This window comes from Dermacentor albipictus, unplaced genomic scaffold (genome assembly GCF_038994185.2).
Source record: "Dermacentor albipictus isolate Rhodes 1998 colony unplaced genomic scaffold, USDA_Dalb.pri_finalv2 scaffold_20, whole genome shotgun sequence".
NCBI classification, from domain to species: domain Eukaryota; kingdom Metazoa; phylum Arthropoda; class Arachnida; order Ixodida; family Ixodidae; genus Dermacentor; species Dermacentor albipictus.
Genome location: NW_027225574.1, coordinates 5736178 through 5751647, shown reverse-complemented (window position 1 = coordinate 5751647; position 15470 = coordinate 5736178). Strand labels below are relative to the sequence as shown.

At 44.6% G+C, this 15470-nt stretch overlaps 1 long non-coding RNA gene across 9 annotated transcripts in view; it reads left to right on the top strand.

The window, feature by feature from the left end:
- The window catches only part of LOC135920056 (uncharacterized), a 43427-nt gene that overhangs the window by 22586 nt on the left and 5371 nt on the right, over positions 1 to 15470 (top strand). The window contains exon 5 of one of the 9 annotated variants that reach the window (XR_011509792.1): positions 14182 to 14201. The exons of 6 other annotated variants lie outside the window; for them this stretch is intronic. This is a non-coding gene — a long non-coding RNA (uncharacterized lncRNA). Of the gene's footprint in view, positions 1 to 3074; positions 3537 to 4375; positions 4483 to 14181; positions 14202 to 15470 lie in introns of those variants that run through there. 2 more of the 9 variants (XR_010570149.1, XR_010570151.1) reach the window with 2 other exon arrangements.

Here is a 15470-nt window from a genome sequence, read left to right as displayed (position 1 = left end):
GGAGGGCACACACATTTAAGTGCTCGGACGCCTTGTCAGCAAGAAGGACCTTCGACCCGACCCCGACAAGATTACCACTGTCCTCCACTTCCCCAGGCCTCAACGCGCCAAAGACTTGCGTAGCTTTCTTGGCCTAGCTTCATATTTCCGGCGCTTCATACGTAACTTTGCCACCATTGCGGCACCGCTCCATCAACTCCTTCCTTCTGGAGCTCCTTACGTATGGTCGGATGAATGCCAAACTGCTTTTGACGCCCTCAAGTGTGCCCTCAAGTTCGAACCTGTGCTTTGTCATTTCGACAGCACCGCACCCACTCTTCTACATACTGACGCCAGCGGACATGGTATCGGCACTGTTCTTCTGCAACGTCAGCAAAATTCTGAAGAACGTGTGGTTGCATACGCAAGTCGCACGCTAACAGCTGCAGAGAAAAATTATACGATTACCGAACAAGAGTGTCTCGCCGTTGTTTGGTCCGTCCAAAAATTTCGGCCTTATCTGCACAGCCGCCGCTTTACAATCGTTACTGATCACCACGCCTTGTGCTGGTTGGCGACGCTAAAGAATTTAACGGGACGTTTTGGTCGTTGGATACTTCGTTTACAAGAATACGACTTCAAAGTCACCTACAAGTCTGGAAAGAAACACCAGGATGCCGATGCTCTCTCTCGTTGTCCCCTACCACCGTCTTCAAACGCTGCTTGCTTACCACCTTCCATGAGGAAACTGCAGGGCGCGTTGCCTGCATTCCCTTCGCTCGCAGCTCTCGACCGGCTCCCATCCAGCCATACTCATACGTTTGCTTCTAGCCAACGTAATGACTCCTACTGCCACTCCGTTATGGAACGTATTCGCGGATCACCTCGCACACCTAACGCTCGGCTCCATCGGCAGTTGAAGAACTCCAAGATCGAAAATTCGATATTATACCGGTACGTGTTTCATCCTGAAGGACACCGTTGGGTTTCTGTCGTTCCCTGATCACTTCGGGCCCAGATATTGGGGACCTTTCACGACAATCCCACTGCCGGTCACATTGGTTTCCATAAAACCTATGAGTTAATTCGCAGCCGCTTCTCTTGGCCTGGACTTGCAACCAGCATAGTGAAATACGTGGCTTCCTGTTCGCTCTGCCAACACCGCAAACGACTGACCTCACCTCCGGCTGGACTGCTCCAACCTGTCCCGTGTCCTGAAGCTCCTTTTGCAGTCGTTGGTATCAACCTCTATGGACCGCTACCCTTAACCACCGGCAGAAAACGATGGATCGTCACAGCTGTAGACCACTTGACACGGTACGCTGAAACAGCCGCACTATCTTCGGAATCAGCAGAGGAGGTGGCAGCCTTTTTCTTGGAAGCCATCTTTTTACGACACGGAGCCCCACGTATCCTTTTGAGTGACCGTGGCAGGACCTTTCTCTCTAAACTTCTCGACGATGTTCTCCGTGCGTGCAATACCATCCATAAAACGACTTCCAGCTACCACCCTCAAACTAATAGTCTCACAGAGCGCTTTCATCGCACGCTGTCTGACATGATATCAATGTACATCAACCCTGACCACACCAATTGGGTTGTCATTCTACCATTCGTTACTTTCGCATACAACACGGCCGTCCAACACTCTACAGGGCACTCGCCCTTTTTCCTCGTGTATGGTCGCCAACCGCTCACTATCCTCGACGTTTCTTTCGTCGGTGTCCCCGTGCCTTCGTCCACATCAGTATGTGAGCAGTTCGTTTCGCGCATTGCCCGGTGTCGCCAACGGGCCCGCCTAAACACTGACGCCAGTCAACAAGACCGCAAAATTCGCTATGATGCATCTCACCGTGTCGTTTCCTTCCACCCAGGAGACGAAGTGTTATTGTGGACCCCAGTTCGTGCTCCTGGATTGTGCGAGAAACTTCAGTCCCATTTTATCAGGCCCTACATTGTTCAGGAACAGAAACTATCTTGTCACCCCAGTTGTTCCGCCTTTGGACGGCCGCTGCCGTGCCACGGAGATTGTGCATGTTTCGCGTTTAAAGCCTTTCATACAGCATTTCCCGCCATAACCAGCGGTCAGATTGGCCACTTCCATGCGCGGGTGAAATTGTGTGAGCATTATATTACCCCTTCATCATCTTCATATGTATATATCCATCATCACGGCCAGCATTAATGTCTTCAGCTCGCGACCTGCGAAATAAACCGTTGAGGCTTAACAGCTGTCTCGCAATATTTATACATTCACACATGTGAGTTCCAAACAAACTGCCACTTCGCCACCTTGCAACATCAGAATTAAAAGAAGAAAGCTATAAAAAGAAAAAAAAGAAAGAACATAGAACACTTCTCATCCTTTGAGAAAAACCAGTGAACATTAGCAGAGTGCACCATTCACTGCACATACAGATATGGCATTTCTTTTTCACAGAAAGCAACCAAGCGCTTAGTGACACAGCCACTCATGGCTATCACTGCCACTTTAATTGAAGTGTTTTTTTTTTTCTTCTAAAAGGATGAAGTCCACAATAAACACACCTGAGGAAAATGCAGTTGTTTGTTTCTGGCAATATGCTCGAGCTTGCCCCAACAATATTTTGTCTGTGCGCTCATGTCACCAAAATACCTCAAAGCTATATAGCATTTGAAATGTATATGGCCTACTATCGCCGTAATTCAGGAGTAAAATTTGGATTTGGCTCTTATAGATATGTGACAGTAATTGGTTCATTTTGATCGAACTGTTTCTTTTGTGATTGCAATGACTATTCAAAAAAAGAAAGTCTATAAATATCAGCGCATGGAGCAATATCGCAATACTTTGCGACAAACTTAACATCATCAATCTGTCATCTGTTGCATCCTCTGTTGCATGGGCATAATGGCCATGGCTAGATGCGTACAGCGGGTGCTCTATATGCGCCAAAGGTTCCTAATGCTTTTGAGCTCTGACGGCAGGTAAAGCTTATTTGTTTTCATTCGAGACTAATGAGACTCTCTTGCTTGAAGGTTCTTGATGAATCCGACTACGGCTGCACGGTTCTGTCCATACTGCTTTACCTTACAGTGCCCTCCTCGCCTTTCAGGCCATGGTCTCTCCGTTATCATGCATGTGCTTTAGCAATTGTGCCACCGTAGTGTGGACCACCGCAAGAACAGCACAAAACATAACTCGGCATAAAGGAACAACACTCGTATTCTGAAAACGTACTGTGTATGTCGCCGATAGTCCATGGCGGGAGGACGAGTTCTCGCTTGACCTTCGATGCTCGACAGGGCCTGGTAAACAATAATCAAAAGGAAGGCGTGATGCTGGGCCTTCGGAAGCATTTGGAATTTCTCTCTGGAGCTTTTCATTGAGTTTACCGATACAAGGGCACATTAAATTTTGTTTTTCTTGTGCACGTATTTGGGCAGTTGCTTCTACTTTGCTTGCTTTAGGCGGCGCCGTTTGACATCTTCTTCTTCTTCTAAGAATAGATTGATCTCCAGTCTCTTCATTTCTTTCACCTTCCATTTGAAATGTACCGTCTTTTACCAAAAGCACGATATCAAAGCAACTAGCACACATGAAACAGACTGCATGCGGCCATGTTGGCTGTTTTGGTCACAAAGTGTTGATGCAGCACTGGTTGAACTGATCTGGCTTACTTTGATTAAAGCAGGTGCAGCACATGGCTCATTTTTGATTAAAATCTGTTTTTTGAGTCCACATTACAGTCAGGAATTAACCTGTTTTCATTACAATTAGACCGTGAACTGTTTGACGTACATCCCTCCAAGCGTGACTAGTAAATTCACGGTAAGCGCTGAAAGTTTTTTTCATTTTCTAATTTTCTTTTTTTTTTCCACACTACTTTTAAGTGCTGTTCAATTTTGCCGAAAATATATCATGTATCTAGCTGCGTTCATGGCCATTTGCGTACGGGAGACTCCGAAACCACGATGTTAGAACCATTGAGAAATACTATGCCATGCCACCTGCCACGATCATTAAAATCCGTGTACCGCGGATAATTCAAGGATGTTTTCAGGCATTTCAGATATACTAAATGAACTTTAGACTCTACTGACATGGCTCGCGCTGACTTTCTAATGAGCGGTGACTTTCTAATGAGTGCTGACTTTCTAATTCCTTTCTTTTGGGGGGGGGGGAAGGGGGGGGGGCAAAAAGACCAAAAAAAAGAATTGCAGCACTAAAGGAAGAGAAAAAGAGATGAGAAGGATTGCAGTAGCACGCAAACAATAAGAAATAAATAATGTAACGTCAGCAGTTGCAAACTTCACAAACAGATTTTCATCAAAAAAAAGTCGTAGTTTGTGTCCAGTTATTTCTTGTACGTTTGCACTTATATTCGTTTTCGCGGGTTTCCGTTTACTCCTGTAGATCATGATCGAGCATGTATTCGGAACTGCGAGTGGTCGTCGGTACGCCTGTAGGGTTTGCCTGGCCGAGTTCACGGCTGTCTCTGCACATGCGATTTTGGAACTATGAGGCCAGAACCGTTTAGAAATGGTTCGACATTGAGTTACCCATTGCAATCAGGAAAACACTTCTATCGTGAATAAATCAAAGAAGTTTTTAGGTATGTAGGGCCTCCTGGGCTGTACTTTTGGCGATAAGGTAGCCTCGCCGCCTATGGGATTATCTGACTGAGCTATGTCGAATGCTCGGTTGCCATAGTCGGAACTTCGGATCCCTTTATAAGATTTCTTTTTTTACAATGGCGAGATTGAAATTCACCTCCTCCAGTGCACAACATCTGCACGCTTGGAGTGTAGCCTGTCACCGGCAAAACATGCCAAGAGCAAGTGGGGCTATACTAATCCAGGTGCAGCCAAATTAGGAAGGCCCACTAAGTTTCAACAAAGACACTCCCTCACCAGAGCAGGAATTGACTTCCCTGGTGCAGTATTCGGCCACTCCCTCCCAAATGAATCTCTCAATTACCCAATGGCCCTCAGTCCCCGGAAGCTGCGGAGCACTTGACCAAGGCGGCGGTCAGACCTGTATTGCAGCAGAGGGTGCTAAGAATCTCTGGGTCCGGACAGGCCACCAATGGAAACATGGATCTTGGATTGTAGTGCGAAGTGACACCAATGACGCCAATGGAAACTGACCCTTGCAACATTTAACACCCGAACCCTCTCGAGTGAGGCTAGCTTAGCAATACTCTTTGAGGAACTATCAGACATTGTTTGGGATATCATCAGCCTTAGTGAGATTAGAACTGGTGAGGCTTACACATTGCTGATTAACGGACATGTCCTCTTCTATAGAGGTCTCTCAGATAAGACGTGATATGGGGTAGGATTCCTAATCCATAAGGACATAGCGGGCAACATTGACGAACTATACAGCATTAATGAGAGGCTAGCTGTAGTCATAATCAAACTTAATAAGAGGTATAGATTAAAGGTAGTACGAGCCTACACTCCAACATCCAGTCACGATGATGAGGAAGTAGATCAGTTTTATGAAGATGTTGAATTATCGATGAGAAAAGTGCAAGCTGAGTATACTGTAGTAATGGGCGACTTTAATGCAAAAGTGTGGAAAAAGCTGGCTGGTGAACAAGCAATTGGCAACTCTGGCGTCGATTCTAGAAACGCTAGAGGAGAGACGCTGGTAGAATTCGCAGAAAGGAATAATCTTCGAATAATGAACACCCGTTTCAGAAAGCATAGCAACAGAAAGTGGACCTGGAAAAGCCCTAATGGTGAAACAAGAAATGAAATTGACTTCATACTTTCAGCTGATCCCAGCATAGTGCAGGATGTAGAAGTGATAGGTTAGTGAGGGCTAGGATTCACCTCAATTTGAAGAGAGAAACAGCAAAATTGGTCCAGAAGAAACAGGTCAACCTAGAGGCAGTAAGGGTAAAAGCAGACAGATTCAGGCTGGTACTTGCAAACAAATATGCAGCCTTAGAATAGAGAGATGATGATGACATAGAGCTAATGAATGAAACTGTAACCAGGCTGGCTTCAGAGGCAACAATTGAAGTGGGAGGCAAGGCACCAAGGCAAGCAGTAGGCAAGAGAGAGAGAAAGGCAAAGGAAAGACAGGGAGGTTAACCAGAGATTATCTCCGGTTGGCTACCCTGTACTGGGGGAGGGGCAAGGGGATGCGATAGGTGATAGGTAGGGTAAAGTGCAGTGATCATAGGTTAGTGAGGGCTAGGATTCACCTCAATTTGAAGAGAGAAACAGCAAAATTGGTCCAGAAGAAACAGGTCAACCTAGAGGCAGTAAGGGTAAAAGCAGACAGATTCAGGCTGGTACTTGCAAACAAATATGCAGCCTTAGAATAGAGAGATGATGATGACATAGAGCTAATGAATGAAACTGTAACCAGGCTGGCTTCAGAGGCAACAATTAAAGTGGGAGGCAAGGCACCAAGGCAAGCAGTAGGCAAGAGAGAGAGAAAGGCAAAGGAAAGACAGGGAGGTTAACCAGAGATTATCTCCGGTTGGCTACCCTGTACTGGGGGAGGGGCAAGGGGATGCGATAGGTGAGAGAGAGAAGGATTTAAAAAAAAAATAAAGAACTACACACACACGCACGTACACACAAACTGTCTCTGTGGGCACTGTCACGCAGCCCGCAAAGGCGTTCCTAGTGCTATGTAGTGACACCGTACAATCTTGCGTCACACAGTGAAGTGTCAGAAAGTCCAGTGTCTTTTAAATACCGCAGCAGCGCCTTCATAGCCGATCGCGCTGATGTTCGCGTAGGCCAGTATCCAAGGATCTTGTTTTCTGTCAGTGGGCGCTTGTCCAGTTTGTCTAGGGTGGCTGAGAGGACTGCTCTTTGCGGGTTGAAACGAGAGCACTCACAAAGAAGGTGCGCGATTGTTTCATTGCACCCGCAGAAGTCGCAAAGTGGGCTGTTGGACATTCCGATAAGAAAGGAGTACGCATTTGAAAATGCTGTTCCAAGCCATAGACGAACTAGGAGGGTGCAGTCGCGTCGTGGAAGCTCGGGCGGAATACGAAGTTGTAAATTAGGGTCCAGGGTGTGAAGTCGTGCACTTGTGAAATCGGATGAATTCCACAAGTGCACGACTTCACACCAGTAGGCAAGCTCTCCCAAGTAACAAAGGACCTAATAAAGAATTGATAAAGACTGAAAATGTCCAATGCAAGAGATAAGATAGAATTCGCAGAACTGTCAAAACTGATCAACAAGGTGAAAATAAGTGATATTCGAAACTATAACGCGAGAAAGACTGAAGAAGCCATAAAAAATGGACGCAGCCTGAAATCAGTGAGAAAGAAACTTGGCAAAGGACAAACCAAGATATATGCCCTGAAAGATAAGCAGGGTGATACCATCAGCAATCTCGAAAGTATAGTAAAAGAAGTGGAAGAATTCTATACTGACCTGTGCAATACCCAGAGGAGTCAGGATACATTAGAAACAGTAATGAACAGGATACAGAAACTCCTATAACTAGCGATGAGGTCAGAAAGGTTTTGCAAGACATGAAACGAGGAAGAGTGGCAGGAGAAGATGGAATAACAGTCGATTTAATCAAAGATGGAGGAGATATACTGCTTGGAAAACTGGCCGCTCTTTATACAATGTGTCTACCAACTGCAAGGGTCCCAGAAAACTGGAAGAATGCAAACATTATACTAATCCACAAAAAGGGAGACGTTAAGGAATTGAAAAATTATAGGCCCATTAGCTTACTCCCAGTAATATATAAAATATTGACCAAAATTATCTCCAATAGAATAAGGGCAACACTGGGCTTTAGTCAACCAAGAGAACAAGCTGGCTTCAGGGAGGGATACTCTACAATGAATCACATCCATGTCATTAATCAGGTTATCGAGAAATCTGCAGAGTGCAATAAGCCTCTCTACATGGCTTTCATAGATTAGGAAAATGCATTTGATTCGGTAGAAATACCACCAGTAATAGCGGCATTACGTAATTAAGGAGTACAGAATGCTTACGTAAATACCTTGGAAAATATCTACAGAGGTTCTGCAGCTACCTTAATTCTACACAAGAAAAGCAGGAAGATACCCATAAAGAAAGGGGTCAGACAGGGAGACACAATCTCTCCAATGCTATTCACCACGTACCTGGAAAAACTATTCAAGCTATTAAACTGGAAAGGCTTAGAAGTAAAGATAAACACCCGCCGTGGTTGCTCAGTGGCTATGGTGTTGGGCTGCTGAGCACGAGGTCGCGGGATCGAATCCCGGCCACGGCGGCCGCATTTCGATGGGGGCGAAATGCGAAAACACCCGTGTGCTTAGATTTAGGTGCACGTTAAAGAACCCCAGGTGGTCGAAATTTCCGGAGTCCTCCACTATGGCGTGCCTCATAATCAGAAAGTGGTTTTGGCACGTAAAACCCCATAATTAATTAAGTAAAGATAAACGGCGAATATCTCAGCAACCTTCGGTTTGCCGATGACATTCATCTATTAAGCAACAATGCAGATGAGTTACAACAAATGATTGAGGACCTTAACAGAGAAAGTGTAAGGGTGGGGTTGAAGAATGATATGCAGAAGACAACGATAATGATGAATAGCCGGGCAAGGGAACAAGAGTTCAGGATCGCCAGCCAGCCTCTAGAGTCTGTGAAGAAGTATGTATACCTAGGTGAATTAATCACAGGGAACCCTGATCATGAGAAGGAAATTCATAGAAGAATAAAAATTGATTGGATCGCATACAGCAGACATTGTAAGCTCCTGACTGGAAGCTTACCATTATCATTGAAAAGGAAGGTGTATAATCACTGCATTTTACCAGTGCTGACATATGTAGCGGAGACTTGGAGACTGACAAAGAAGCTTGAGAACAAGCTTCTTCTAAGGGCTGTTCCTGCGGAATTTGAAGTATCTGACACCAACCGGCCCAAGTTTCTACCCCACTGAAGTTTATGCCTGTCAATGTGCTAATGTCAGATACATACTTCAGTGGCATTGTGTCTAAGTCCCTGCACCTTGAACTGTACCTTGTCCACTTCTTTAAATGAATGAAGAAAGAACCTGCTTCCATCACTACACACTTTACAGACCACAAATACATTACTCTGCTTGGCACATCATGCAGCCGTTGCAAAGTGCATGTTATGCCGGAGCCAAACAGTGTAAAATTCAGTTCAGTTCAGTTTTTTATTCTTTAAGTACAAGGAATTCGTAAGAGACAATATACAGACGAGGGTCCCAAAGTCAAAGACTGTAGCGGGACCCTCGGTTAATAATAACAATGTAGAGATGTATTAAAGAAGAGCAAGCTATCTAAAAGAAACACACACAATCGCGAAAATACAACATAGCAAAATAAGATCAATGAAAACTAATTGAATGTATACAAGCCTATATGCAAAACAAAAAAAACTGTCAGTACACACAATTGACAAATGTAGTGTAATGAATGACGTAAACTTAGTTACACTTATAAAACGGCTTTACGGCATGACTAAATGTATGAAAGGATGAAGATTTAATGCTGACAGGCAAACCATTCCACAGTTTTATAGCAGCGAATGATGATGTCATTTTTCCATAGTTAGAATAAACCGTAGGTAGCAGAAAATTGGATCGAGTTACACGCAAACCTGGTATTATTGTTACTGATGAGGTAGCTAGAATCGATGAATTGGTTGAGAGCTGTTTCGTAATTTATAAAACATAATTATTAGATGATAGTTGAACAAGTTCGTTACAACAAAGATGTTATTTTCATGAAGTAGTAAAGTAGCGCTCGTGAAAAACCCACTGTTAGTGATAATGTGTACTGCTTGGTTTTGTAAGTGCTGAATAAACGAGGTATGACAGTTATGTTTTTCCCCAGGAAACAATACCATAATTATTGTGACTGTGAATGAAGGCAACGAATAATGCTAATAATGCGTCTTTAGATAAATATGTTCTTGACTTGATTAATGCTCTAATACCGAAGGCACACTTTTGCTTAATGAAGGCAATGTGTTGAGTAAACTGAAGGCTAAAATCTAATATGATGCCCAAGAATGATTGAGGTTGATAACTTATTACAACCCTCCAATCATTCGCTAAAGTATGTGCACACGGTTTTTATTCACACATATATACGTACCAGCTCAATTTTCCAACTGTGTGTAAAAGTCGACACCTCACTTTCTGTGGTAACTGATGCCCTTACTCGAGATTATACAGTATTTGCATACACTTTTAAGAACGTTCAGGTCTATTTTCGAATTTAGCAGGTAAAAAACTGATTACAAGCTTAAAAGTCATGTTTTTATAAAAGTTCTTCAGTTCCCCTTTAAAGGGCCCCTCACCATGTCTGGCCATATTGAGCTGACAAGTGCAGAGTGTAGAATGCGTGATAACAATTGTTTCTGCAAAGTATTACATCACTTCGCGTCGCGGAAAGGTCTAAAAGTTCAAACGGAACGACGTTTTCTCTTCTCTTTGCGGCTTCCACGCTCTATGCCGGAGGATGACGTACACGTGCTAGTGCGCCTATGTATTTGCGCCTATGTACATGTGTTCGGGCTTTGACGTCGCTTGTGGCGACACGGGACTTTGAGAATTATTCAAGGCAACATCTGTTACTTGTGTAATATGTTGCTAGAATAGACAAATCAAAGCTTAGAGAAATAATAAAACACACAAACCGAATGTCTGCGTGTTTTTGTTTTACTTCGCACCGCAGCAAGAGAGATGTACTTCCGTTTCATCTGCTTGTTCCCACATCGTGCAGTCGTGTGCGCAGACACCGAAACTATGTCATTTTGTACTGTGTTCCAGCGCGGGATCATGCTCTGTGATCCGCTTGTGTCTGTCTCAGTATTCGCTTAGCACAGACTTATACCACTAGTCAGGTGTCCTCGTGCACAGCGGGCAAAATCATGCACTGCGCGAAGGAAGGAAAGACAGAAGGAGGGAAGGAAGGAAATAAACTCTATTTTTCAAAAAAGAAAAGGGCCATTAGTCCAGGTCTCCACTGGCGCGAACGGCTCGCTCTTGGTCCAGAAGAGCTACTTGGCTCTTCTTTCCCTCGTCCACATGCCTCCCACTGCCTGTTTAACATGGGTGGATGTCCATCACAACAGCTCACAGCGAAAGTGCGCAGCACTGGAAAAAAAAAACTAAAATGAAAAAAGAGTGAAGGCTGGGCCCATGACGTATGCATCACGCAATCCTTGAGGTTCGGTACGGGAGAACGCAGGGAAAGAATTTCCTTTGCGGAGGCTAGATGGGGCGAGTGGAGAGAGTGTCACTTGGCAGTGGAGCTCGCCTGCTGAAATCATTGGTTCGCAGCACTTAAATATTTCTACCTCGGCTATTAATGAGCCGATTTAAAAAATTTTTGTGACAGAGCGTTTCTAGAAGACCTGTAACAACTTCCACTGCATAACCAAAATTTGCTATGGGGCCTGCTGAGGGGCCCTTTAAGGTAGCATGTAACATTGGTGTAAAGGCCTGTCTACCCAACGTATGCATTCCCACACTACAGGAGCAGATAAGCTACATTAGTGGTGCATGAAATAAAACTGTTTCTGTGATACGCTTTGCACTGTCACTTATGTTCTGACTGGCTTGTTGCTTTGTTGTGTACTCTAGCGAACATGCTATCAAGTTCATTTAGTGCTGAAAACTCTCACTCCATAGTGGGACGTCACATTTTTTCAAATTGAAACGAACCTGTAGATATGCGGAATAACAGCACTTACCTTTTCACTTTGTTTCTCTGTCCTCTCATCCACCTTTTGCTTTGCCCACTTCGCAAATATTTTTGCAGCTACAGATAGGCCAATGCTAGGTTAATAAACCAGCAAAGGAAGGTAGAAAGCAAGGACAGATATTCTTAACTTGGGTGCCCATGGTCAATTGGGTGGATGTGTTTCAATGTACGACAAAGTTACTTGGGAAATAAACACATAAAAGACAAAAGAATTAAAACTCGAAGCCTACTATATGTGTAAATGGGATAGTTATGTGTCAATCAACTTCCCTAACCCTCAGGGATGAAGCAGTTATTAGAATACACATTGAGTCAAGTATGTCACTCATGCTCACAAATGAAACAAAAACAAGCAGTATCACAAAAACTTTGTACCTGCAACAAATAAATGGGGCACCTCAGATAACTTATTTATGTATTTACTGAGGTTAAGTTACAGCTGGTGAATAATCTGCTCTTTACAAGATGGCACGCAACGAGTAAAAGCCTTGGGTGGCTATTATTTTTTCTTATGTGGCTTTGAGCTCTTCTGAGCGGATGCACAACTTATGGTACAGCTGCATGGCTGTAGAGGGGCACAGCTGTGAGTTAGCGCCAATGCTGTTTCCTTGACCTTCACTATCACTATAATTTATAATTACCAAATAGTCTAATTATCAGGCCTGTTAACTGTATTTTGCCAACAGATTGAATTGTAATTTGCTAACATAAGGAAGTGGGTACATAATTTCGGATTTGAAGTAACAGCTATGGTACACAACAAATGCTGAAAATGAAAAAAAAAATGACCGCCATTCCACTCTGTGAAAATGGAATGGCAGCGAAAGCTGACGAAAGTCAAAGCTCTAAAATGAAAAGTGAAGTGCTTTCGCTGTCGTTCCATCTTCACAGAGTGGAATGATTGTCATTTGTTCGTTCAGCATCACAGGAACATTCTTTGACAGTGGTGGTTTCGTGCAGGTGCCGTTTACATTCTTGTTGCTGTTCCCTCCGGCACTCCTCGTACGCATATTGTTCTTCTGGTGCACGGACTATACGTGTCCACCCCACCGATAATGCAGCTCTTTTTAGTGCCGATACCTCTTCTGCTTATATACTGCGATAACCTTGATGTCACGCTATTTTTCACGATGAGCGTTTTAATCTGTTCCGCATTTTGACATCTGCGCAGCCGCACTGCACCCGTACGGGATCACACACAAAGCAAACAGTGAAACACATTGTATATGGGCTTGTTAGAAATCACTAAGTCCGTTTATGTTGCCGGACGCCGAAAAAAGTACGGAACGTTAGTCATACAGATTTCACTGTAATAGATGAATGACCATTACCTTCATTATTAAATGCAATGCACAGTACTAGCTCTTTCTGTGATGAATATCCCTATTAACCGAGAATAGTAGGCTGACATAATGACCAATATTTACAAAAGTGACAGAGATTATATAGAACTGTGTGATAATAGAGAGATTTAGTTTAGGAGACGCAAGGCGTTGGGGCCCCTAGCGCTTGGGTGCGTTTGCGTACGCAAGCAGGAACACGTTATAGATTAGCGGTCCCAAACGCAAGCCGCAGTGACGTCGCATGCGCTTGCAGCGCCATCAACGTCTGATCTTTGCTGCGTTATCATTCTTTAAAACATGAAATCAAACATATGAAGTAAAGCACATAAAACTATTCTTATTAAAAGAAGTTAATAGAGAGGTATAGAGTGTCCGGTATTCGGGTAAACGCAGGCTGGGGCGATGGGGCGGAGCCATGAATGGGAGCGTCCTGCATGGTGCAGCCACCTGGTGGCGCAAAGCTCAAACATACAAAAACAGCTAATATTGCAGTAACCAAGTGTATTTTACTTTGCTGAGGGTATACATTTTTGGCAGCAACACAATTACGCCAGTGCCTGAAAATTTACACCAGCAGGGAAGTAGAATATACTTTGTTACAGCAATATTAGCTGCTTTTGTCCGTTTGAGCTTTGCGCCGCCAGGTGGATGCACCATGCAGGCCACTTCCGTTTATGGCTCCGCCCCAACTGCATTTATCCGAATACCAGACATGCTAAACCTCTCTACTATATATAAAAACGGCGTCTGTCGACACTTGGCGAAATATTTATTAGATTATCTACCTGCTCGCTACTCGTAAGTTCGCCCACACCGCGAGAGTCACGTGGGTAACGTGACCACTTAGGGCTGCGATGTTTTCGGCCGGCCAAGCAACCCAAGGACGCAAGTAGACGTAGTGGTCTGGGCGTGCGCAGTACCGTCGCCCCTAGTTCTTGCGTACGCAAGTCGCTTGCATCCCCTAAACTAAAACTCTCTAATCTGCCTTTTTCGTTTTGCTGTGCTGCCTGCTGCCACATGCTGCTGGAAACGTTGCGGAAGGGTGGTGGGGCTTTCGCTGTTTGACTTGTGTACCTGTGCCCATGTTGAGTGTGCATTGGTTGTGTGTTTCGTGGATCACAGTTAACTATTAATGACTTCTCCAGGGCAGCATGTCATTCCCGGAAGCCATGTAGCACTCAATGACTACTAGGTGAGCCGGCCAGAGTGCATTGTTGTGCTAACAGTGTGGCTGATAAAGGCACGCCGAGTCCCTTTTGCCAACACAGCTGCCTTGGACTTTGTTGTCGCTGGTTTCTGCATTTTAACCTGGCATTTTGGGTTCCTTTTACACATTCTTTAGACATTTCACATAGTCAAGTGTTCAAGTGCAACCTTCCGCTTTGGATTTACCGAAGTGGTGCATTTGTTTACATCAACAGCTACAGCCGCCGACCATTGTTGACTTCAAATATTGTGGGAACTGAGCATTACTGTTGTGAAATAATGTCCAAATGTAGCAAAACATACATATCTGTGCATATGAGCGGCATTCCACTCCGAGGCAAGTCAATATGAGCAGCCGAGCCACTTAAATAATGGCAACTGTAATCCAGATACATGTACAGTCGCCGACTGATTTCTCGGACTCCGAAAATTCTTACATGCTCGATTATTCGGTCTGCTTCACGGCACCATCATTCTCCCCATAGACCATAATGTATAACAACTGCCGAAAGTTCGGCCACCTTGCAACCTCTCGTCTGATTTTTCGGACACTCCTTGAGCCAACTCGATCGAGAGCATCATGCACAGACTTTGACCAGTGCATGGTTCGACTTGCTGAACACCATTTTTGTTTTGAACTGAGCTTTCTTGCTGCCCCACGAAGTGGCACTACTGCAAATCCCCGCTCATCATCACCGTTTCCGCCTGGTTCGCTAGAGTGACTACAGCAGTTCCTGTCTCAGCTTAGTAAGCCACGTCAAGACAATCCAGCAGCTGATTTGTTTCTTCTTCGTGCACGATGCTGCGAATAGGCCACGTTTTTCGTTTGTGCGACTGGTGTCGGTGTGATGGCGTGGTGGTGTTTGCTTTGTGTGCTGTGTCGAGGTTGTGGTGATGCAACGCAGCATACGGAAGCATTGCGTCAAGTGTCTAATGGTGCCAACAGTGCCCATGCAGACTGCGCTGGGGAATGCCGGCAAGCGGGTGCCAGGAGGCCTCGGATTTGTCACCTTCCGATGTGCTCCCTACTGATGCTGAAAATGTTCTGCCAAGTCTTGTGCAATGGTTGCATTGCGATTCCGGACACCGTCTCATTTGACAGTTTCACAGGTGCTGACACTGCTGTACTGACATGTGCAGAACTCGGCGACAGTGAGATCATTCGTCTAGTTTCTGCTACACCGCTGGACAACAACTCCGAGTCGGCTCCGATGACTCCTAGTACAAA